This window comes from Somniosus microcephalus, chromosome 13, assembly GCF_052327205.1.
Source record: "Somniosus microcephalus isolate GS21.2 chromosome 13, FLI_Smic_1.0, whole genome shotgun sequence".
Lineage (NCBI taxonomy): Eukaryota > Metazoa > Chordata > Chondrichthyes > Squaliformes > Somniosidae > Somniosus > Somniosus microcephalus.
In genome coordinates, this window is record NC_140999.1 from 6,246,972 (window position 1) to 6,273,442 (window position 26,471).

Consider the following 26,471-nt stretch of genomic DNA (forward strand, 5'->3'; position numbering starts at 1 on the left):
GAGCGGGCTGTGGTTGGGAACCTTTGTCTTTATATAGCGCCTTTCACGACCTCAGGACGTCCCAAAGCGCTTTGCAGCCAATGAAGTACTTTTGAAGTGCAGTCACTGTTGTAATGTGGGAAACGTGGCAGCCAATTTGCGCACAGCAAGGTCCCACAAACAGCAATGTGATAATGACCAGATAACCTGTTTTTGTTATGTTGATTGAGGGATGAATATTGGCCCTAGGATACCGGGGAGAACTCCCCTGCTCTTCAAATAGTGCCGTGGGATCTTTTACATCCACCTGAGAGAGCAGACGGGGCCTCGGTTTAACGTCTCATCTGAAAGACGGCACCTGCGACAGTGCAGCACTCCTTCAGCACTGCACTGGGAGTGTCAGCCTAGATTTTTGTGCTCAAGTCTCTGGAGTGGGACTTGAACCCACAACCTTCTGACTCAGAGGCAAGGGTGCTGCCCACTGAGCCACAGCTGACTTTTTTTCCTTTTTCAGTGAATGTTGGCAGATGAAGCTACTGCAGGCTGTGGGGAGGAAGGGATAGAGGATGATCTAGGCTGAGCCTCATACTGTCCTCACTTGGCACAAGCATCTCCAGTAGATGGTAGTGAATGGGGTCGATGAATTTTCTCCTCTTAAGTCAGAGGCACTGAGCCCAATTGTAACCTCCCCAGCCCCCGCTAACTCAGCGATCGAATGAATCCGACTCTTTTATCCTGGTGGCAGAATTGTAGACCCAGATTCTCGTGAGTTTACTTTTTTGCCTCCAGGTTAAGGGAGCCTGAATCAGTGGTGTAAACCCAAGGAACTGGCCGCTGAATGCTAGTCTCCCAGAATCTGAACAAAATGAGTGCCAGAATAAAAGTGACTGAGAGATTTTGTTTTACAATTCATCAACTTTGGGAATTATGTTTTTCCCCCTGACTGGGTTCCATTACAAAAAATTTTTTTTTTAATAGTGTAGTTTGAAAGGACTCTTTGTGCTGCCTTATTTAATCTATTTTAAATCCTTTAAAATTTTATTTAGTCCTGATTTATAATTTTACTGTCTGCACGAAATCCGTGTTGAACAGCCCCGAAATACAGTGTGTAAATCTATGAATCTAGGGAAAAGGCCAACTGGCCCATCCTGAAATGGTGAATCCCACACACACCATCAACCTACTCACCAGCCATGCAATCTCTTGGGAGAGGCGGAAAAACAGAGGGGGGAAAAATTGTTGGTCAATTTAGGTGGTGTTGGCGGATGGGGGGGAAACACTCTGGGAAATTCCTCTTTGCCCCCCCCCCCCCCAAAGGCAATCTCGGAGACTAGTGACTGATATCACTAGCCCCAGTTAACCCACTCAATTCCGATACATAGAAACATAGAAGGTCCTCGAGCCTGCTCCACCATTCAATGAGATCATGGCTGATCATCCAAATTCAGTACCCTGTCCCTGCCTTCTCCCCATATCCCTTGATCCCTTTAGCCTTAAGAAATATATCTAACTCCTTCTTGAATATATTTAATGAATTGGCCTCAACTGCCTTGTGTGGTAGAGAATTCCACAGGTTCACCACTCTCTGGGTGAAGAAATTCCTCCTCATTTCTGTCCTAAATGGCTTACCCCTTTATCCTTAGACTGTGACCCCTGGTTCTGGACTCCCCCGCCATCGGGAACATCCTCCCTGCATCTAGTCTGTCCAGTCCTGTCAGAATTTTTTAAGTTTCAATGAGATCCCCTCTCATTCTTCTAAACTCCAGCGAGTATAGGAGCCCATGCAGCTCCCATTTGAAGGCCTGCGCACACACAGCCCTCAGCTATCTCGGCCAAGTAACCATCCGTCATGTTTTGACCTTAGACATACTGTTGACAGGCAATTCAGAAGTGGGAGGGTGGGGGGGAGGGGTTGGGTTTAGAGCTGAACCTCATCATCTCCTGATAACGGAGAAGAGCAGGAACCTTGGCTGGCTTTCCCTTCTGCAGCCTAGAATGGCACCAGGGATGAGGGACTTCAGTTACGTGGATAGACTGGATAAGCTAGGGTTGTTCTCCTTAGAGCAGAGAAGGTTCAGCGGCGATTTGATAGAGGTGTTCAAAACCATGAAGGGTTTTGATGGAGTAAATAAAGAGAAACTGTTTCCAATGGCTGAAGGGTCAATACCAATGTTCCGTGTAAGCTGCGCTTTGTTCCGCGCGGCCTGTTTCTTTTAATGCACAGTCCCTTTAAATTTCTGCGCCTGCGCGATATTTACAATGTAAAAGCCGGTGTGCGGTCGTCGTGGGACCTTTCAGATTACTGCGTGGCTGCGCGCATGCACCTTAGCGAGAACATTGGTCGCTCCCCAGAGGGCACAGATCTAAGGTGATTGGCAAGAGAACCAGAAGCGATCTGAGGAAAAACTTTTTTACGCAACGAGTGGTTAGGATCTGGGGTACACTACCTGATATGGTTCTCTCCCGGCCTGGCCTTTTAATCTGTTTCATTTCCTGTACTTTTTCAGTCTTGACGAAGGGTTTCGACCTGAAACGTTGACTCTATTTCTCTCTCCACGGATGTTGCCTGGCCTGCTGAGTTTTTCCAGCATTTTCTGTTGTTGTACCTGATAGGGCGGTGGATACAGATTCTATAGTAGCCTTCAAAAGGGAATTGGATAAATACTGGAAGGAAAAAAGGTTGCAGGGATCTGGGGAAAGAGCGGGGGGAGTGGGACTAACTGGATTGTTCTGTGAAAGAGCCGGCGCAGACTCGATGGGCCGAATGGCACCCTTTTGTGCTGTACGATTCTCTGATTCTAATGGTGCTGAGGCCTGACTGCCAGAAGGCTTGATTGATTGTTCCTGCTCTCGCTGTGAGCACCACACCAGGTGGTGCATTAACCAACTAAACCGTCAGGGGAGCTTAAAAAGATCCTTATTGATCTGACCTCTCCTACATTGCTAGGCCTGCCATTTGGGAATTGGAACTCAGAACGTTGAGGCACAGCACTGCCCCAATTATATTTTTTATAATTACATTTTGCCACGCTGGTTGGAAATACTACGGGGGAGCCATACCCAGCAATTCTTCCAGTTTGCAAAATGGTTTTCCTTCAATGGACCACACGAGAGTGTCTTTCACGGCACACTGTCGGTTGTGTCATCAGTTGTTGTAGTGTGAACCCACAGCTGTAAGAAAGGCACTGGGGACTGCAGAGTAAGGCGAGGCCAAATGGCGTCTCTTCTCGTGGATGAGTCAGAGCTGGAAAATTCCACTCACCACCAGCCAGGGGTGAGTTACTTCCCAGCCTCGGCGAGTTGGGGAAAAAAAACAAAGCAACTCATCGGCTTGTGAGTAACAGCAGTGCCTTTATCCCGCTTGTTACCAATTTCGTTTTTCTGTTTAGAATCATAGGCATAGTGGTTAGCACTGTTGCCTCACAGCGCCAGGGACCCGGGTTCGAATCCGGTCTCGGGCGACTGTCTGTGTGGAGTTTGCACATTCTCCCCGTGTTTGCGTGGGTTTTCTCCGGGTGCTCCGGTTTCCTCCCACAGTCCAAAGATGTGCGGGTTAGGTTGATTGGCTATGATAAATTGATCCTTAGTGTTAGGGGGATTAAATACGTGGGGTTACGGGGATAGGGTGGGATATGTGTTGGTGTAGGGGTTACGGGGATCGGGTGGGATATGTGTCGGTGCAGGCTCGATGGGCCGAAATGGCCTCTATCTGCACTGTGGGATTTCTGTGATTCTGTGATACAGCACAGAGGGAAGCCATTCAGCCCATCGTGCCTGTGCCGGCTCTTTGCGAGAGCTATCCAATTAGTCCTGCTCCCCTGCTCTTCCCCCATAGCCCTGTAAATGTTTTCCCTTCAAGTGTTGTCTTTTGAATGTTACTATTGAATCTGCTTCCATCACTCTTTTAGATCATCATAACTCGTTGCACAAGATTTTTTTCTCTCATGCCGCCTCTGGTTCTTTTGCCAATCATCTTAAATCTGTGTCCTCTGAATACTGACCCTCCTGCCACTGGAAACACTTTCTTCTTGTTTACTCTATCAAAGCCATTTCTTGCTGTATCTGAGCTTTAGGTTGCCGCTGTAGCTCTTTCCAACCTCACAGACTAGCTCCCCCTCTACTACAGATATATTACATTTTTAACCAAAAGTTTTCCTCCTTTCCTATTCTTCGAAAAGAATTTTGCCAAGTAGCACTCTCGCCTCTGAGTCATAAGGTTGTGGGTTCAAGTCCCACTCCAGGGACTTGAGCACAGAAATCTAGGCTGACACTCCCAGTGCAGTGCTGAGGGAGCGCTGCACTGTTGCAGGTGCCGTCTTTCGGATGAGACGTTAAACCGAGGCCCCGTCTGCTCTCTCAGATGGACGTAAAAGATCCCGTGGCACTATTTGAAGAGCAGCAGGGGAGTTCTCCCGTGTCCTGGTCAATATTTATCCCTCAATCAAGACCACTAAAACAGATTACCTGGTCATTATCACGGTGCTGTTTGTGGGAGCTTGCTGTGCGCAAATTGGCTGCTGTGTTTCCTATATTACAACAGTGACGACACTTCAAAAGTACTTCATTGTAAAGCGTTTTGGGACATTCGGTAGTCATGAAAGGCACTATATAACTGCAAGTCTTTTTTCTTTTTAAATGCATCCATGCTAGTTGCCTCAACCACTCCCTGTGGTAGCGAGTTCCACATTCTCACCACTCTCTGGGTAAAGAAGTTTCTCCTGAATTCCCTATTGGATTTATTAGTGGCAATCTTACATTTATGGCCGCTAGTTCTGGTCTCCCCCAGAAGTGGGAACATCTTCTCTACGTCTACCCTATCGAACCCTTTCATAATCTTGAAGACCTCTATCAGGTCATCCTCAGTCTTCTCTTTTCCAGAATAAAGAGCCCCAGCTTGTTCAGTCTTTGAGGAGAAAATGTAGGAAATTCAGAATCCAAGTGAAAAGCCTGCTTACATAAGAATGTTTTTATGAACAAGACCCACCAAGTCTACCTCTTTCTGATTTAATATTCACCTGCCTGCCTCACGTTATCTTGCTTCCTGCAGAAATGCATCGACTGTAATTATCTCTGGAACCCATTTTACACCGATCGTTTCAATAGCTTTGCCAGGAAGAGCTGGATCGAATGAAAGTGTGACTACTTTGCTGCAATGATTCACCAGAATGCCTCATTTTTGAGCTGGCTCCGTGCCAAAGAAGCAGAGGTGGCCTCCGATAAAGGGAGACTAATGCAGCATGTAGAGCAGCAAGAACAAGGAGGCGGACTCCACAAATGAATTCTCCCTATTTTGACCTGGTAACTTCTCTTCAACCCCCTCCTTATGATTTTCTCCGGGTTAACTGGCCCACTGCTGCACCTCGTAGCGCAATGAATAAAAGTGAAACAACGCACATTTTAGAGTAGCGTGTGGCAGCTCCATTAGAGAAAGGACATTAAAGCCATAGAGAGCGAAGAATCACCAGGGTGATAGCAGGGATAAGATACTATTGTTAAGAGGAGAGACCCAAGATACTGGGACTAACTGTTTCCACTGGCAGTCGGGTCAATAACCAGAGGACACAAATTTAAGATAATTGGCAAATGTGTCAGGTGTGGCTCAGTGTATCGCACTCTCGCCTCTGAGTCAAAAGGTTGTGGGTTCAAGTCCCACTCCAGAGACTTGACCACAAACATCTAAACTGACACTCCAGTGCAGTGCTAAGGGAGTGCTGCGCTGTCGCAGGTGCCGTCTTTCGGATGAGTCGTTAATCTGAGACCCTGTCTGCGCTCTCAGATGGACGTAAAAAATCCCACGGCACTATTTTGAAGAAGAGTAGGGGAGTTCTCCCGAGTGTCCTGGACAATATTTATCCCTCAATCAACATAGCGAAAATTGATGATCCGGTCATTATCACATTGCTGTTTGTGGGAGCTTGCTGTGCGCAAATTGGCTGCCGCGTTTCCCACATTACAACAGTGACTACACAAAAGTGCGTCATTGGCTGTAAAGAGCTTTGGGACATTCTGAGGACGTGAAAGGCGCTGTATAAATGCAAGTTATTTCTTTTAAAAGAACTGGAGGAGATGAGATTTTTTTTTTACACGGGTTCTGATTTGCAGTGCACTGTCTGAAAGGGTGGTGAAAGCAGATATAATAACTTTCTAAAGGGCATTGGATACATACTTGAAAAGGAGAAATTTGCAGGGCTATAGGGAAAGAGCAGGGGAGTGGGTCTAATTGGATAGCTCTTTACCCAGAGAGTGGTGAGAATGTGGAACTCGCGACCACAGGCAGTGGTTGAGGTGAATAGCAGAGATGTATTTAAGGGGAAGCTGGATAAACACATGAGGGAGAAAGAAATAGAATATTTGGATGGGGTGAGATGAAGCAGGGTGAGAGGAGGCTCATGTAGAGCATTAACACTGATACGGACCAGTTGGGCTGAATGGCCAGTTTCTGTGCTGTACATTCTGTGATTCTTGAATTCCACTGGAGCAGAGAAGGCTAACAGAAGATTTAATAGAAGTTTTCAAAATTAGGAAGAATTGTAACAGGATGATGAATAAAGAAAGATGATTTGCTCTGGTTGAGGTGTCCGTAACGAGGGGCTTCCAAGTTAAAGTGGCCACTAAGAGTTTCAGGAGAAGTTAGGAGAGATTTCATTAGAGAGTTGTTGGAGCATGGATATCTTTGCCACACATCATTACCTCTGGTGTCCCCCAAGGATCTATCCTTGGCCCCCTTCTATTTCTCGTCTACATGCTATCCCTCCGCGACATCATCCGAAGACACGTGTCAGGTTCCACATGCACACTGAGGTCACCCAGCTCTACCTCGCCACCAACACTCTCGACCCCTCCACCGCCTCTGATTTGTCACGCTGCTTGTCTAACATCCAGTTCTGGATGAGTAGAAATTTCTTCCAACTAAATATTGGGAAGACTAAAGCCATTGTCTTCGGTCCCCGTCACAAACTCTGTTCCCTAGCCACCGACTCCATCCCTCTGCTTGGCCACTGTCTGAAGCTGAGCCAGACTGTTCATAACCCTGGCGTCCTATTTGACCCTACCCTGAGCTGAGCTTCCGACCCTATATCCTCTTCATCACCAAGACTGCCTACTTCCACCTCTAACATCACCCGTGTCCATGCCTGCCTTAGCTCATCTGCTGCTGAAGCCCTCATTCATGTCTTTGTTACATCTAGACTCGACTATTCCAACGCTCTGCGGGCCAGCCACCCATCCTCCACCCTCCGTAAACTTCAGCTCATCCAAATCTCTGCTGCCCGTGTCCTAACCCGCACCAAGTCCCATTTACCCATCACCCCTGTGCTCGCTGACCTACACTGGCTTCCGGTCCGGCAACACCTCAATTTTAAAATTCTCATCCTTGTTTTCAAAATCCCGCCGTGGCTTCGCCCCACCCTATCTCTGTAACCTCCTACAATCCTCCGAGATCTCTGCGCCCCTCCAATTCTGGCCTCTTGCGCATCCCCGATTTTCATCGCTCCACCATTGGCTGCCGTGCCTTCAACTGCCTGGGCCCCGAGCTCTGGAATTCCCTCCCTAAACCCCTCCGCCTCTCTACCTGTCTCTCCTTTAAGACGCTCCTTAAAACCTGCCTCCACCTGTCCTAATATCTCTGTGGCTTTGTGTCAAATTTTACATAGAAACATAGAAGATAGGAGCAGGAGTAGGCCATTCGGCCCCTCGAGCCTGCTCCGCCATTCAATGAGATCATGGCTGATCATCCAATTTCAGTACCCTGTCTCTGCTTTCTCCCCATATCCCTTGATCCCTTTAGCCTCAAGAAATATATCTAACACCTTCTTGAATATATTTAATGAATTGGCCTCAACTGCCTTTTATGGTAGAGAATTCCACAGGTTCACCACTCTCTGGGTGAAGAAATTCCTCCTCATCTCTGTCCTAAATGGCTTACCCCTTATCCTTAGACTGTGACCCCTGGTTCTGGACTCCCCCGCCATCGGGAACATCCTTCCTGCATCTAGTCTGTCTAGTCCTGTTAGAATTTTATAAGTTTCAATGAGATCCCCTCTCATTCTTCTAAACTCCAGCGAATATAAGCCCAATCGACCCAATCTCTCCTCATGCGTCATTCCTGCCATCCCAGGTATCAGTCTGGTGAATCTTCGCTGCACTCCCACCATGGCAGGAACACCCTTCCTCAGATAAGCCGACCAAAACTGCACACAATACTCAAGGTGTGGTCTCACCAAGGCCCTGTACAACTGCAGCAAGACATCCTTGCTCCTGTACTCGAATCCTCTCGCTATGAAGGCCAACATACCATTTGCCTTCTTAACCGCCTGCTGCACCTGCATGCTTACCTTCAGCGACTGGTGCACAAGGACACCCAGGTCTCGTTGCACTTCCCCTTCTCCCAATCTATTGCCGTTCAGATAATAATCTGCCTTCCTGTTTTTGCCACCAAAGTGGATAACCTCGCATTTATCCACATTATACTGCATCTGCCATGCATCTGCCCAATCACCCAACCTGTCCAAATCATACTGGAGTTTCTCGGCATCCTCCTCACAGCACACACACCCACCCAGCTTTGTGTCGTCTGCAAACTTGGAGATATTACATCTAGTTCCCTCGTCTAGATCTTTAATATATATTGTGAATAGCTGGGGTCCTAGCACCGATCCCTGCGGTACTCCATTAGTCACTGCCTTCCACTCAAAAAAAGACCCGTTTATTCCAACTCTTTGCTTCCTGTCTGCTAACCAGTTCTCTATCCTGTCTGCTAACCAGTTCTCTATCCAAGTCAATACCTTGCCCCCAATCCCATGTGCCTTAACTTTACACGCTAATCTCTTATGCGGACCTTATCGAAAGCCTTCTGAAAGTCCAAATACACCACATCCACTGGTTCCCCCTTATCTATTCTACCAGTTACATCCTCAAAAAATTCCAGTAGATTAGTCAAGCACGATTTACCTTTTGTAAATCCATGTTGACTTTGTCCAATCCTGTCACTGTTTTCCAAGTGCTCTGCTATTACATCTGTTTTGTTTGATAATGCTTCTGTGCAGTGCCTTGGGACATTTTACTTGTTAACGGTGCTATATAAATGAGGGCAAAGACCATTTCATCATTTAAGGAAGGAATAGAAAAACACTTGAAGCATACAAGGTTATGGGGAGAGAGCAGAGCAGTGGGACTATCTTTGGATTACTGTAGCAAAGGGTGGACACAAATAGCCTTTCCTCTTAGTGTCAGCCGTGGCTCAGTGGGCAGCACACTCGCCTCTGAGTGAGAAGGTTGTGGGTTCAAGTCCCACTCCAGGGACTTGAGCACATAAAGCTAGGCTGACACTCCAGTGTAGCGCTGAGGGAGTGCTGCACTGTCTTTCGGATGGGGTGTTAAACCGAGGCCCCACCTGCTCTCTCAGGTGGACGTAAAAGATCCCATGGTCACTATTTTGAAGAAGAGCAGGGGAGTTATCCCCAGTGTCCTGGGGCCAATATTTATTCCTCAATCAACATCACTAAAACAGATTATCTGGTCATTATCACATTGCTGTTTGTGGGAGCTTGCTGTGCGCAAATTGGCTGCCACGTTTCCCACATTACAACAGTGACTACACTTCAAAAGTACTTCATTGGCTGTAAAGCGCTTTGAGACATCCGGTGGTCGTGAAAGGTGCTATAGAAATGCAAGTCTGTCTGTCTTCTAAACCTCTGGTGCAAAGTGGCTGTATGCAGTTTTTGTTCGCACATCAAGGGATGTCAGTTCGATTTCACTTACCAGTGTAAGTAGCAGGTAATGCACAGTCAAGTAAAACTTAAAACTTCTTGGGGTCTGATTATGTCAGTCAGACGTAAGGTTCCAGAACAGAGGATTCTACAAAGCAGTTTTCCAAGGTTCACTCTGTGCAAACGGGATTCTCCCATACTAACGTCCCAACGGATTGGACTGCGGTAGAACGTGGTGGTGCTGTCCAGCACTCTGGCCAGGATGCAACTGTGAACTACACAGAATAGAAGATCAGTTAATTGGCCCATGTAGTTGTTGGTGGACTTTCCACAGGCAGTCCTTTGAGTATCTTTACTTTGTTAGAGATTCTGGTGATGATTTTTATTTTTATTTTTATGAAGTGTGATCCCTTATGGATAGATCTTTGGAAGATGTGGAGGAAGTTACTGTTCCCTTCCAAGACTTGTGTTTTTTTTCCATCGCACAAGTTACAATGCGTGTAGCATGTTTGAGGTTTTCAGAAATGCATTGTAGTCAGCTGTTACTGGAAATTGTGTGCGTTTTGTGTTGCAATATATATCTTACCTATCATCATTCATTAGATATTTCCGTGTTACGGTTGTTTCTCTCGTGTTTCCTTTACTTGATTGGACTTTCACCTGCCCTTCCCCATGAGATGAGATTAAAGCTAGTGAAAGTGCATCTCAAGCAAATGGTACATAAAAAATAGGAGCAGGAGTCGGCCATTCGGCCCCTCGAGCCTGCTCTGCCATTCAATAAGATCATGGCTGATCTTTGACCTCAAGTCCACTTTCCTGCCTGATCCCCATATCCCTTGATTCCCCTAGAGTCCAAAAATCAATCTATCTGATCCTTGAATATACCAAACGATTCCGCCTCCACAGCTCTCTGGGGTAGAGAATTCCAAAGATTCACAACCCTCTGAGTGAAGAAATTCCTCCTCATCTCAGTCTTAAATGGCCGACCCTTTATCCTGAAACTATGCCCCCTAGTTCTAGACTCTCCACCAGGGGAAGCAACCTCTCCGCATCTACTGCCCTGTCAAGCCCCCTCAGAATCTTGTATGTTTCAATGAGATCACCTCTCATTCTTCTAAACTCCAGAGAGTATCGGCCCATTCTACACAATCTCTCCTCATAGTACAACCCTCTCCTCCCAGGAATCAATCTAGTGAACCTAGTGGTAGGTTTGGAGGTGCAAATAGAAAGTGCCATTTTCAAGCTTGAGTTGCAATTTCCCCCTAATGAATCAGCTGTCTGGCATGGAACTAAGTCACACACCCCAGCGACTGTGACCATGTAACTACCAGATAGTTGTAAAAACCCATCTGGTTCACTAATGTCCTTTAGGGAAGGAAATCTGCTACCCTTACCTGGTCTGGCTTATATGTGACTCCAGACCTACAGCTATGTGGTTGATTCTTAACTGCCCTCTGAAATGGCTTAGCAAGCCACTCGGTTGTATCAAGACCGCACGGCCTGCAGCAGTTCAGCAATTGATAAAGAAAGGGAAAATAGAATATGAGAGTAAACTAGCAACAGACATAAACAGACTAACAGCTTCTATAGGTATGTAAAAAGGAAAAGATTAGCAAAAGTAAATGTGGGTCCCTTACAGGCTGAGACAGGAGAAATTATAATGGGGAATAAGGAAATGGCAGAGAAATTAAACAAATACTTTGTGTCCGTCTTCACGGAAGAAGAGGCAAAAAACTTCCTAGAAACAGTTGAGAACCAAGGGTCTGGGGAGAATGAGGAACTGACAGAAATTAGTATTAGTAAAATAAATAGCACTGGAGAAATTAATGGGACTGAAAGCCAATAAATCCCCTGGACCTGATGGCCTACATCCTAGGGTTTTGAAAGAGGTGGCTATAGAGATAGTGAATGCATTGGTTGTCATTTTCCAAAATTCCATAGATTCTAGAACGGTTCCCGCGGATTAGGAGGTAGCAAATGTAACTCCACTATTTAAGAAAGGAGGGAGCCAGAAAACTGGAAACTACAGACCAGTTAGCCTGACAGCAGTAGTAGGGACAATGCGAGAATCTATTATTAAGGACGTGGTAACAGGGCACTTAGAAAATAATAATAGGATTGGGCAGAGTCAACACAGATTTATGAAAGGGAAATCGCGTTTGACAAATCTTAGGTTTTTTGAGGTTGTAACTAGCAGAATAGATGAGGGGGAACCAGTGGATGTGTATTTGGATTTTCAGAAGGCATTCGATAAGGTGCCACACAAGAGGTTATTTAAAAAAAAAAAAAATTAGGGCTCATGAGATTGGGGGACAGAGATCGATAGATTTTTGGATATTAAGGGAATCCAGGGATATGGGGATAGTGCAGGAAAGTGGAGTTGAGGTCGAAGATCAGCCATGATCTTATTGAACGGCAGAGCAGGCTCGAGGGGCCAAATGGCCGACTCCTGCTCCTATTTCTTATGTGCTTAAGGCAGCTCACCACCACCATCTGAGGGCAACTAGGGATGGGCAATAAATGTTGGCCTTGTCAGCAACGCCCTCATTCTAGGAATGAAGAGTTTAAAAAAATAAAAAAAAAATTTTTTTTTAAATCCCTCCACCATGTTGTTTCCTAAAAGGAAATGGAGGAGCGAGGAGGAGTAATGTGCCCAGGGCAATGTCATCTGACGTGGTACAGTTGATTTTCTACCCAAGTGGGTTGCAGTGCTTGTACTGGCCATCAAACTCTTGCGAGATAACAGTGGACTTGAGATGTAATCAGCGTGTACAGATATTTTATACTTCTGGCCTGTAGTGCTGCACACTTTGCTTGATGTTAGCTGGCTTTTATATGCCCTGCAAGAGGTTTGATTGTTGGAGGAAACATGGTGGAGACGGAAGAGACAGAACCAACATAGGCAGCTCGAAGTTTATGGACACCATAATGTTGGTCAGAACTGAGGATTTGGGGCTAGAATATAGTGGTCTTGTTACAGGTGCTTAAACAATGCCTCTAGCAGATGGACATCGTCAGATCTGTTTGTGTCAGTTTATTAATGATCAGATGCATCTCAACTGCTATTACTAGAATTTTGGAGTTCCAGCCCAGCAGACAGAATGATCTGTAAGCGGAGCGCTGGTTGGTGTTTATCTTCGCTTGGAATCTGGGAGGCTTTGCCATGGTGCCCAAGATGGATTACAAATCACTTGTGTTGAACAATGTCCAGGAATAATGGGGCCAGTCTGGGTACAGCTTCCTGTAGGAATTTGTGAGGTACGTTCACTGGCCATGTCGCGTGGTTGATTTACTTTGGGGTTGCCCATCTGTACTTGGCATCGGTTGTGGGTATGGTGTGTGTGTCTGGGTACCACCGTACATTATTTTTGGATGAATTGAGCTGGCCTATGAAGAATGAAGTCCAATTGTTGGAGCTCTGGTTTCAGAGCCAAGGAGCTATCTTGTAGACGTGCTGCTGAGGTGAAACTGGTGGCGTATTTTGGTACAGTGAGGAGGAGCCCTGGTTTTCTCCCTGTGCTCGAAATAGTGGATGGTTGCAAACTGGCTACGGTGCTGTATTTGCAGCATCTGAAGAAAATTGATTTTCCTGTTGGCTTGCGGTAGGCTTCCTCTTTGGCCTTCTGTGTGGATTCCTAGAAGAGGCTCCAGTCAGTCCATCAGTCATAACAAAGATTGTTGTAACAGTCATAACTGGGCCATTGATGCCACGGGTCCCGCCTCTGACTGATTTTCCATTCTGCCAGTTCCCATCTATTTGAGCCTTTCTGCGCATAGTTCCGCAATGTAGCTTTGGAATTCCGTGTAGCCCTTTCCCAGGTGGGATCCAGTCCAGTCGCAGCCTTCAGCCATCTTCCTCTTCTTCTTAGGCAGCCCCTCGGAACCGAGGATGACTTGCTTCCACATTAAAGATGAGTTCACAGGTGACTGATGAGTCCAATGCGGGACCTACAGTCTCGGTCACAGGTGGGGCAGACGGTGGTTGAAGGGGCGGGTGGGTGGGGTGCTTGGGTTGACCTGCGCTTGGCTTCCGCTTGCTCCCGGCGAAGAGACTCGAGGTGTTTGGCGCCTTCCCGGATGCTTCTCCTCCACTTTGTGCGGTCTTGGGCCAGAGATTCCCAGGTGTCGGTGGGGATGTTACACTTTTTCAAGGAGGCTTTGAAGGTGTCCTTGAAGCGTTTCCTCTGTCCACCTGGGGCTCTCTTGCCGTGCCGGAGCTCCGAGTAGAGCGCTTGTTTTGGGAGTCTCGTATCGGGCATACGGACAATGTGACCCGTCCATCGGAGCTGATAGAGCGTGGTCAAAGCTTCGATGCTGGGGATGTTGGTGCGCCTATCCTGCCAATAGATTTGCAGGATCTTCAGCCATGCAGCGCAGTTGACCGACCCATTGCAGTCTTCTTGCAACGAGGCACTCATTGTTTCAGTGTTGGTCGCGTTGACGTTTAAGCTGACACCAGACATTATTGCACAGTGTGTTCCAAAGCATTCAAACCGCTGCTGCTTCACGGTTTAGCTCCATTTTTATTTGTTGGTTCTCTGGAATGTGGATGATGCTAGCAAGACTGCATTTGCAGTCCATCCCGAGTTCAAGGTGTGTTGGGCCTCGTTGACTCGCTGCGATCCTTGTGCTGATGGTGGTCTCACGGTGAGATGGGCAATTCCGGGATATTGACCCAGTGACGCTGCAGGAAGTTGATCCAGAAGTGTTGACTCCTGTCGATTAAGCTTGCCTAGCAATTAAAAAAAAATCTTTTGGATGGAGTTTAAGGCATCGCAGTTCATACAGGAGGGAGAAATTGATTTGCTACACCGTCTGCCACGGAACGCAAGGGCTGTGGGATCCGCTCGCAGGAGTGACTAATGCTGCTGAACTCGCTACGGCAAACGCGTTTATAATAGGGGCACGGGTACTAATTGTCAAACGGAAAGTTCAGAACTGATGCCGCAAAGAGCGATGGATCCATGCCGACTTACACTCTTGCTGCCTAATATCTACTTTTATGATTCCACAACCCAATGATGCCCCTTGTAATCAGAATTGGATAGTCCATGTCCTTTGCACGGGGCCAGATATGGAACGTTTAAGCTGCTATATGTCACAGCAAGTAAACATACATGGCAACAGTTATGATCGGACTCACTTAATTCAATCAGAACAACTTGTTTTCATGTAATAATACAAAAATAATGAACATACCATGCCTCCCCACATCAGTGGATCATCTTGCTTAACAAACAAAATAATTGCTAACTGCTGTCATCATTCTCCTCTGCTTTATCAAAGCTTGGTATCACAGCTTTCTGTTTAAAAAGCGAACGGCCACAGCCCTCTGGGGTAGAGAATTCCAAAGGTTCACCACCCTCTTGAGTGAAGAAATTTCTCCTCATCTCAGTCCTAAATGGCCAACCCCTTATCCTGAGACTGTGACCCCTGGTTCTAGACTCTCCAGCCAGGGGGAACATCCTCCCTGCATCTACCCTGTCAAGCCCTTTAAGAATTTTGTATGTTTCAATGAGATCACCTCTCATTCTTCTAAACTCCAGAGAGTATAGGCCTAGTCTACTCAATCTCTCCTCATAGGACAATCCCCCCATCCCAGGAATCTGTCTGGTGAACCTTCGTTGCACTCCCTCTATGGCAAGTATATCTTTCCTTAGGTAAGGAGACCAAAACTGTACACAATACTCCAGGTGTGGTCTCACCAGGGCCCTATATAATTGCAGTAAGATGTCTTTACTCTTATACTCAAAACCTCTTGTAATAAAGGCCAACATACCATTTGCTTTCCTAATTGCTTGCTGTACCTGCATGTTAACTTTGTGATTCGTGTACAAGGACACCCAGGTCCCTCAACACCAATATTTCCCAATCTCTCACTATTTAAAAAATACTCTGCTTTTCTATTTTTCCTACCAAAGTGGATAACTTCACATTTCTCCATTATATTCCATTTGCCATGTTCTTGCCCACTCCCTCAGCCTGTCTATATCCCCTTGAAGCCACCTTGCATCCTCCTCACAACTTACATTCCCACCCAGCTTTGTATCATCAGCAAACTTGGATATATTACAGGAAACTTTGTGTTATCCGGAGGCTAACTGTCCGGAATGCTCGAGCCACCGGCAAAAATCAGGAGCCGTTTCGTTAGTTTTTTTTTCTTCTCGTTGCTTTTTTCTCAACAGTCAAGCTCTGCTAGGTCTTGCTGAAGCTGTTGCTAAGCTACAGAGACGCTTGGACTGTTTAGAAGCTGTACAGGGTTTGTTGACAGATACGGAGCTCGAAAGCTTCCATATGTTTCAACATTAACGCTGGAATGTCCGGCAGTTTTGAGGGAATGGCAACAGCTCGGTGCCGGATAGCACAAAGTTTCCTGTACATTTAGTCCCCTCATCCAAATCATTAATATAGATTGTGAATAGCTGAGGCCCAAGCACTGATCCTTGCGGTACCCCACTAGATACAGCATGCCAACCCAAAAATGACCCGTTTATTCCTACTCTGTTTTCTGTCCGTTAACCTATCCTCAATCCATGCTAGTGTATTACCCCCAATCCCATGAGCCCTAATTTTGTTTAATAACCTCTTGTGTGGCACCTTATCGAATGCTTTCTGAAAATCCAAATACACCACATCCACTGGTTCCCCCTCATCTATTCTGCTAGTTTCAACCTCAAAAAACTAAGATTTGTCAAACACGATTTCCCTTTCATAAATCTGTGTTGACTCTGCCCAATCTTCTTCTTATTTTCTAAGTGCCCTGTTACCATGTCCTTAATAATAGATTCTAGCATTTTCCTACTACTGCTGTCAGGCTAACTGGTCTGTAGTTCCCCGTTTTCTCGCTCCCTCCTTTCTTAAATAGTGGGGTTACATTTGCTACCTTCCAATCCGGGGGAACCATTTCAGAATCTGTGGAATTTTGGAAAATGACAACCAATGCATCCACTATCTCTATACCCACCTCTTTCAAAACCCTAGGATGTAGGCCATCAGGTCCAGGGGATTTATCGGCTTTCAATCCCATTAATCTCTCGAGCACTATTTTTTTACTGATACTAATTTCTTTCAGCTTCTCATTATTTCTGGGAAGTTTTTTTGTGTCGTCCTCCGTGAAAACAGACACAAAGTATTTGTTTAATTTCCCTGCCATTTCCTTATTCCCCATTCTAATTTCTCCTGTCTCAGCCTATAAGGGACCCACATTTACTTTTGCTAATCGTTTCCTTTTTACATACCTATAGAAGCTTTTACAGTCTGTTTTTGTCTCTCGCTAGTTTACTCTCATTCTATTTTCCCTTTCTTTATCAATTTCTTGGTCCTTCTTTGCTGAATTCTAAAATCCTCAGACTTACTACTTTTTTTGGCAACATTATAAGCCTCTTCCTTTGATCTAATACTATCTTTAACTTCTTGTTAGCCACAGTTGGACCACTTTTCCTGTGGGGTTTTTGTGCCTTAAAGGAATGTATATTTGTTGTAAATTATGTATTAATTCTTTAAATGCTAGCCATTGCTTGTCTACCATCAGACCTTTTAATGTAGTTTCCCAATCTACCGTAGCCAACTCGCCTCTCATACCTTCGTAGTTTGCTTTGTTTAGATTTAAGACCCTAGTTTCGAATTTAACTAAATCACTTTCAAACTCGATATAAAATGTTATCATATTGTGGTCACTCTTCCTTAAAGGCCCCTTTACTACCAGGTTATTAATTAACCCTTTCTCATTGCACAATAATCTAAAATAGCCTGTTCCCTAGTTGGTTCCTCAGCATACTGATCTAGAAAACTATCTTGTATACATTCCATGAATTCGTCCTCCACACTATTACTGCAAATCTGGTTTGCCCAGTCTATATGTAGATTAAAGTCCCCCATGATTACTGTATTACCCTTGTTACATGTGCCTCTAATTTCCTGATTTATACTCTGCCCTACATTACAACTATTGTTTGGGGGCCTATAAACAACTCCCACCAATGTTTTCTGCCCCTTGCTGTTTCTTAGCTCCACCCAAACTGATTCTACTTCTTGATTTTCGGAGCTAAGATCCTTTCTCTCTACTGTCTTTATCCCATCCTTTATTATCAGGGCTACCCCTCCTCCTTTTCCATTTTGCCTATCTCTTCTAAAAGTTAAGTATCCTGGAATATTTAGTTCCCAACCTTGGCCACTTTGCAACCACGTCTCCGTATATCCAAATTTATGATCAGCAAATTTGGATATATGACTTTCTGTGCCATCACCTAAGTCGTTAATAAATATTGTGACTAGTTGAGGCCTCAACACAGATCCCTGCGGAACACCACTAGCCAAATCCTGCCAATTTGAGTACCTGCCCATTATCCCTACTCGCTGTCTCCTGCCGCTCAGCCAGTTTCCTAACCAGGTCAATAATTTGCCCTCCATTCCGTGGGTTTCTACCTTAGATAACAGTCTCTTATGTGGGACTTTATCAAATGCCTTCTGGAAGTCCATATAAATAACATCCATAGACATTCCCCTGTCCACTACTTTAGTCACCTCTTCAAAAAATTCAATCAGGTTTGTCGGGCATGACCTACCTTTCACAAACCATGCTGGCTCTCTCTGATCAACTGAAAATTTTCGAGGTGTTCAGTCACCCTATCCTTAATTATAGACTCTAGCAATTTCCCAACAACAGATGTTAGGCTAACTGGTCTATAATTCCCTGGTTTCCCTCGCTCGCCATTCTTAAATAGCGGAGTGACGTGCAATTTTCCAATCTAAAGGAACGGTTCCTGAATCGAGCGAACCTTGGAAGATTATAGTTAGAGCATCTGCAATGTGCTCACCTACTTCCTTTAAAACCCTGGGATGGAAACCATCTGGTCCTAGGGATTTATCGCTCTTTAGTGCCATTATTTTCTTCATTACTGTTACTTTACTTATGTGAATTTTATTGAGTCCCTGTCCCCGATTCAATATTAGTTTCCTTGGGATTTCCGGCATGTTATCCTCCTCTTCTGTAAATACTGACACAAAGTAATTATCCAAAATCATCCAAAACTCGGCTGCCCATAACCTAACCCACATCAAGTCCTGTTCACCCGTGATGGCCTACATTGGCTCACCATCCGGCAGTGTCTCGATTTTTAAATTCTCATCCTTGTTTTCAAATCCCTCCACAGCCTCACCCCTCCCTATCTCTGTAACCTCTTCCAGCTCTACAACCCTCCAAGATCTCAGCACTCCTCCAATTCTGGCTCTTGAGCATCCCCGATTTTCATCGCTTTAGCATTGGCGGCCGTGCCTTCAGCTGCCTGGGCCCCGAGCTCTGGAATTCCCTCCCTAAACCTCTCCACCTCTCTCTCCTTTAAGACGTTCCTACCTCTTTGACCAAGCTCTTGGTCACTTGTCCTAATATCTCTGTGTGGCTCGGTGTCAGATTTTCTTTGGTAACGCTCCTGTGAAGCGCCTTGGGATGTTTTACTGTGTTAAAGACGCTATATAAATGCAAGTTTATCTTTTACCTCCTTTCAAAGATCTAAGTCTTTCTAAACTTTCCCCTTAACTGAATCCTCAGCACTTCTTCTTTGGCTTGGCTGCTTCTCTTGTTGCTCAGTGACCAGGACTAAATGCACTGTTGAAGGCGCAGCTAGTTTCCTCCTTGAAAATCTGAGAGTTATCTGGATTCTGATGTAAACCCGAGTCCTAAGGCTGAGCAGTGCAGAGCTGCAGGTGCTGGATCATTTTGATTCCCGAGTCTGTACTATAACTCGGCAACTCAAAATCTGCAGCAGGATTGCCGAAGCTTCCCCATTCATGATCGCGACTGTGTTGAAGTGCGTACAGTTTAAATCGCAGCATGTGGGTCTACTGCATTTACCGAGATCTCAATGATCATGTTGCAACAAACTGCTGGGGGATGCAAGACAGGAAAGCTGTGGGTGGGAGGTGGGAAGTAACATACAGAGTGGGGGAAACAATGAGGCCTCCATGCAGGAGTCTGAGGGGTATACTCTGGCTGCAGATCAGTGTACAGGTTACATTGATGAAGCACGCCTCTTGGCAGCTTGATGGAGTGACTTGGTAACATCTGTGCTGCCACTCACCGGCTTTGTCAACTTTCTGTCCCAACTAAAGTCTTTTTTAAACCCCTCCCCTAAAAGCAGCGACTTTTGTTGGCACACTGTTCCACCAGTGCCAGCTCAGCTCCATTACTTTGCCGTTCTTCTTGTGAGCCTTAATGGCGAGTGTTTGATTTTGTGGGGGAGGGCAACCCAGAACATGTCCAGCTGACATTCACATTGGGCCGGCTTCCAGTAGTGATCGAAAGTGATCAGGAGTGAGAATTTTTGATGTCTCCTCCCCTCCACTCTGACACAAAGACGCCCACTGTGTCCCTGACTAAGATCAGCAAAGTTGTTTTTTAAGAGGACCTTTTTTTTGTTGTTGGAATTAAACCGACCGAGTTCACTGACGGATCAAAAGTGCTTTGTAAACGGGGCTAAGCCAATTTGGTTGGAAGTGTTTCAGGGTTCAGTTTTCCTTTGCCAACTACTGTCCTCCCCCCACCCCACCCCCTCCTCTACCCTGCTGCGTCACATCCTTGCACTTTATCTGACAGGGTGGAGTTGCCTGAGTCACAGCTGTCAGTTCAGCTCAGCGTTCAAGCTCTCGCACTTACCTTTGGGGTGGGCCTGGTCATGTGTTTTTCTTTTGCTTTCCTTCTCCCAAGGGTCCTTTCACTGAGGGGAAAAAAATATTAGCAGAACAAAAGATCCCTCAGCTTGATTAAATTCTCTACGGGATAATCAGCGTGCTCTTGTTTTACTGGGAAAACAGCACGGCTTCTTCCCCCATCCCCCTTTTCTTTCCTCTACTCCTGAAGGTGTACGCTTCCATGGATAGTCCTCTGGCACCTTGAGAGTCTGAACAGTGAATGTCTCCTGATTAGAATCATAGAAATTTACAGCACAGAAGGAGGCCATTTGGCCCATCTTGTCTGTGCCGGCTGAAAAAGAGCTCTCCAGCCTAATCCCACTTTCCAGCTCTCGGTCCGTAGCCTGTAGGTTCCGGCACTTCAAGTGCATATCCAAGTACTTTTTAAATGTGATGAGGGTTTCTGCCTCTACCACCCTCTCAGGCAGTGAGTTCCAGACCCCCACCACCCTCTGGGTGAAAAAAGTTCTCCTCAACTCCCCTCTAATCCTTCTACCAATTACTTTAAATCTGAGCAGAGGTTTCTGGACAGAGGTTAGGAGTTGGAGCCAAGGCTTTTCTTTTCACTCTCCCTCCCTCCCTGTCTCTCCCACCATTGGGAAGTGGTTTTCGCACCTCCTACCTTACCCCCCCCCCTCCCCAACGTACTCCATACCCTTGCCACTGATTTCACCATCACCCCCACCCCCCCCATCACCCCCACCCCCAGGCTACCATCTCCAGATTTGACCCCGAGCTGAGTTTCCGACCACATGTCCTCTACACCAAAAAGGCTGCCTACTTTCATCTCGGTAACATCACTCACCTCTGCCCCTGCCTCAGCCCATCTGCTGCTGAAACCCTCATTGATGCCTTTGTCACATCTCAGCTCGACTATTCCAATGCTCTCCTGGCCCGCCTTCCATCCTCCACTCTCTCTGAACTTCTGCTCATCCAAAGCCTGCTGTCTGTATTCTATCCCGCACCAGGTCCTTCCTGCTCACCCACCACCCCTGTCCTTGCTGACCGACACATTGGCTCCCGGTTCACCGGAACGCAGAAAATAAAAAATTCTCATCCTTGTGTTTAGATTCCTTCACATTCTTGCCCCTTCTTTATCTCTGTAACCTCCTACAACACCCTCTAAGCCTCCAATTCTGTTTGTTGTGCATCGCCACTCTCCCCCCCCACCACCCCCCCCTGCTGTACCAGCAGAGTCTACCCCCCAGATGCTCTGGAATTCCCTCCCTAAGCCCCTCCACCTCCATCGCTTCCTTTAAGACCCACGTTTTTGACCAAGCTTTAGGCCGCCCCCCTCCTTTTGGGTCGCCATCAATTTTTTCAGATTATGCCTCTGGGAAGTGCTTTGGGATGTTTCTCCATGTTAAAAGTGCTTTATAAATGCAACCCAAGAGTGGTTCGAATGTGGAACGCGCTACCGCAAGGAGTAGTTGAAGCGAATAGCACAGATGCATTTAAGGGAGTAAGGAATCGAAGGATATGCAGTAGGATGAGGTGAAGAGGGGTGGGAGGAATCAGAATAGCACAGCACAGGAGGAGGCCATTTGGCCCATCGGGTCTGCGCCGCCTCTTTCGAAGAGCAATCCAGTTAGTCCCACTCTCCTGCTATTTCCCCATATCCCTGCAATTTTTATCTCCTTCAAGTATTTATCCAATTCCCTTTTGAAGCCTACGGTTGAATCTGTATCCAACACCCCATCAGGCAGTGCATTCCAAACCCTAACCATTCGCTGCGTAAAGAAGTTTTTCCTCATGTCGTCCCTGGTTCTTTTTCCAATCACCTTAAATCTGTGCCCTCTGGGTATCAACCCTTCAGCCATTTACTCTATCTAAATCCTTCATGATTTTAAACACCTCTGATATCCAATTCCCTTTTGAAAACAGAAAATGCTGGAAGTACTCAGCAGGTCAGGCAGCATCTGTGGAGAGAGAAACAAGAGTTAACGTTTCAGGTCGATGACCTTTCGTCAGAACTTTTGTCCAGTTTTTGACAGAAGGTCATCGACCTGAAACGTTAACTCTGTTTCACTCTCCACAGATGCTGCCTGACCTGAGTATTTCCAGCATTTTCTCTTTTTTAATTTCAGATTTCCGGCAACCGCAGTATTTTGCCTTTTGTATCCCTTTCGAAGGCTACTATTGAATCTGTTTCCAACACCCTATCAGGCAGCGTGTTCCAAATCCTGACCACTCGTTGCGTAAAATGTTTTCCCCTCGTGCCCTCTGGCTTGTGTGGAGCATAAAGGCCGGCATGGAGCCGTTGGGCCGAACGGCCTGTCTCTGTGCTGGATCCACCAACGCCTTGATTTCAAAATTCTCATCCTTGTTTTCAAATCCCTCCCTATCTCTGTAACCTCCTCCAGCCCTACAACCCCCTGTGATCTCTGCGCTCCTCCAATTCTGCCCTCTTGAGCATCCCTGATTATAATCGCTCCACCATTGATGGCCGTGCCTTCAGCTGCCTGGGCCCTAAGCTCTGGAATTCCCTGCCTAAACCTCGCCACCTCTCTTTCCTCCTTTAAGACGCTCCTTAAAACCTACCTCTTTGACCGTCATCTTCAGGGGTACGGTAGCGGAGTTGTTATGTTACTGGACCAGTAATCCAGAGGCCTGGACTAATGATCCAGAGACATGCACTCAAATCCCACCACTGGCAGCTGGGGAATTTAAATTCAGTTAATTAAATAAATCTGGAATAAAAAGCTAGTATCCAAGAAACTACCGGATTGTCGTACAAACCCATCTGGTTCACTAATGTCCTTTAGCGGAAGGAATCCTGCCGTCCTTACCCGGTCTGGGCCTATATGTGACTCTAGACCCACAGCAATGTGGTTGACTCTTCACTGAAATGGCCCAGCAAGCCACTCAGTTGAATAAGGCGGCCTTCTCAAGGGCAATTAGGGATGGGCAATATATTGCCAGTGACGCCTACATCCCGTGAATGAATTTTTTAAAAATCTGCCCTAATTTCTCCTTACGTGGCTCGGTGTCAGATTTTTTTGCCTTTTATAAAGAGCCTTGTGAAGTTTAAAGGCTCTATATGACTACAAATTGTTGTTGTTCGGTGTAACTCTGTAAATTGCTTAGCACAGTCTCCTCCCCCCCCCCCCCCCAGTCATGGTGCGCGCTGTCCCTTTAAGAGAGCTGGCGAGGCGGAGGAGCGAGTCCGCGCATGCGCATCGCTCGGCGGGCTACCTCGAGTGCCGGGGACTCCTTGCTCTCTCCCTGTGACCGGGGGTGGGTGGGGGAGAGAGGGGTGGCTCAGTGTGTGGGGGGAGGGTGGGGTGCAAACGTCTCCAAACCGGGGCCGGAGCGACACATTGGGCCGCCGGTAGGTGCGGTTTGTTGCATTTTAAGTGACTTGTAGTGCGATTTAAAGGGACCTCCCTCCCTCCCTCTCTCCCTCTCTCTTCCTTCTCCAGCTCCTTCTGCCACTGGGGAGTTGGTGCTCCCGGAAAAGCCCATTGCAAAAATGCTCCCGCACTCTTCCATGCAGTCTTTGCGGGCTCCCCTGAAAGGTTTGGAGAGAGCCTGGAGGAGGTTTGGAGGGAGGGAGGAGGGTGTTTGGTGAGGGAGTCCAGAGTTTTAGGAGCTTGTGTGTTGGGGACTTTCTTTTCTTCTTCCCCCTCCCTTCTTGAGCCCCAGTCGTGGCACTTAACCCGGCTGCCAGCCAGGCTCGTCAGTGTCAAAATAAGAGTCTGTCTCCCTCACTCACATGCCCTAGGTTATTGAGACTGGGTGATCCCATGCTATTGGAAGCAAGACTCAGTGTAATTGCAATGGCACTGTGTGTGTGTGTGTGTGTGTTTTTTGTGTACCATTGTATATCTTTTTAAATGATTTATTGATAGCAATCGCAGAGCTTCTGTTGCTCTTTTTAACTCCCTCGCTGTCACAGTTCTCAATTCCTCCCCTCGCTTCCCCCCCCCCCCCCCCGAATTCCCTCCTGTCTTTCTCCTGGGGGTTACTAGCTTTTACTGGCATACCATATCCCCCATGCACCCAGCAGCCTCCTGCACCTTGCCCAAGTGGCCGTTCTTCATGCCTGAGCTTAGGCAACGAGTGTTTGCAGGCTGTTTAACCGTTTGCTGGCGGCAGCTGTACAGCCAGACCTGGTCCTATCCTCTCCTGATGTCCACGCATGCACTTTCTGCATAACTATCTGGCATCCTGGTTAACTTTTTTTCATCCTTTCTCCTCTGCTCCCTCTTCCCACTCCCCCCACCCCCCCCCCCAAAAAAAACTAGAGGAAACTGAAGCCTTATTTAATGCCCCACCACGGCTCTGAAAGGTATCGGTTAACTCCGCACAGACTGTGCATCAAACCTGTGACTGTTCCTGGTATGTATGGCTTGGTGTCGCGTTTTGTTGGAGCTAGTCTTGGTGTAGTCTTTTTTTCCTCCCTCTCTCACTCAAGATTGTAACTTGTAAAAGATGGAGAAAATGTGTTACTTATATACTACCTAATGTGTTAGTACCATGGTTAAACCAGAGGCTGGCAATCTGGAAGCTTGTTGAGATAGCTCCGAGATAAAATGTTTACAGTTAGTTGTTATGAAAAGGTATTTTTATCTTCATTTCCTTTCTCTTCTCTAGACCTTCCCATGGCACGCATTAACCTCTGGTTGAGGGATGAGCAAATTACCTGGTCTTAGCCCTCTAACTCCAACTGCTAGAGTTTCCACAAAGGTGGCCTGGAGTAACTTGCCCCTTGTTATAGCGTACCGACTGTTTTCTACGCTTCCCACACAGCTAACTTTGTTCCTGGGCAGCTAGGTGTGGGCCCATGGCACATTATGCGAAGGTAGTGATTGTAATGTGCTTGCCTCACACCAAGACTTCAGCACATAATGAGGACAGGTTGCATAGACTAGCCTTGTATTTCTTTGAATATAGAAGATTAAGGGGTGATCTAATCGAGGTGTTTAAGATGATTAAAGGATTCGATAGGGTGGATAGAGAGAAACTATTTCCTCTGGTGGGGGGAGTCCAGAACAAGGGGGCAGAACCTTAAAATTAGAGCCAGGCCGTTCAGGGGTGATGTCAGGAAGCACTTCTTCACACAAAGGGTGGTGGAAATCTGGAACTCTCTTCCCCCCCACCGCGCCCCCCCCCCCCCCCCCCCAAAAAGCTGTGAGGCTGGGGGTCAATTGAAAATGTCAAAACTGAGTGATAGATTTTTGATAGGCAAGGGTATTAAGGGTTACGGAACCAAGGCGGGTAGATGGAGTTAAGATACAGATCAGCCATAATCTAATTGAATGATGGAACTGGTTTGAGGGACTGAATCCTGTTCCTACGTTCCTAGGTTGACGATTTAAAAGAAAGAAAGAACTTGCATTTATGTAACGCCTTTCACAACCTCTAGATACCCCACTGCTGAATAAGAAAGATAGAGCCATGGAATGGGTCCAGTGAAGATTCACCAGCATAATACCAGGAATGAAAGGTTATAATTATGAAGAAAAACCTCAAAATATGAGGGCTTTTTTCACTGGAACAGAGAAGATTAACGAGGGGACCGAATAGAGATTTTCAAAATTATTAAAAGCTTTGAGAGCGAGAGAGACATTTTCTGGACGTTGGCGAGCTAGATTTTTTTTCACACTGGTTATTAGAATATGGAATGCTTTATCATAAATGGCTGTTGAGGTAGAAACTATCATCATTTAAAGAGGAATTGAAAAGGAAGAAAATTAAAGAAAGACTGACTTGTATTTCTATAGCGCCTTTCACGACCACCGGATGTCTCAAAGCGCTTTACAGCCAATGAAGTACTTTTTGAAGTGTTGTCACTGTTGTAATGTGGGAAATGCGGCAGCCAATTTGCGCACAGCAAGCTCCCGCAAACAGCAATGTGATAATGACCAGATAATCTGTTTTTGCTAAGTCGATTGAGGGATAAATATTAGCCAGGATATACAATGATTTGGGGAATGGGCAGGGAATTGAGTTCAGAGTGGATGGCTCCAATTGAAGAGCAAAACCAGCACGGGTCCCGTGGGCTGAATGGCCTTTTTCTGCACAGAGGGAGAAGTGAAGGTAAATAGTACCAGCTCAAGAATAAGATGGATGGAGGTTTAGGATCAAGTCACCTTC

The 26,471-nt window shown here is 46.4% G+C and overlaps 1 protein-coding gene across 10 annotated transcripts in view; it reads left to right on the forward strand.

The window, feature by feature from the left end:
- The window catches only part of gatad2ab (GATA zinc finger domain containing 2Ab), a 183,502-nt gene that overhangs the window by 56,449 nt on the left and 100,582 nt on the right, over positions 1-26,471 (forward strand). Inside the window, exon 1 of one of the 10 annotated variants that reach the window (XM_086004406.1) lies at positions 23,646-23,703. The exons of the other annotated variants lie outside the window; for them this stretch is intronic. The gene's annotated coding sequence lies outside the window, so the exon portion shown is untranslated. Of the gene's footprint in view, positions 1-23,645; positions 23,704-26,471 lie in introns of those variants that run through there. 10 annotated transcript variants of the gene reach the window in all.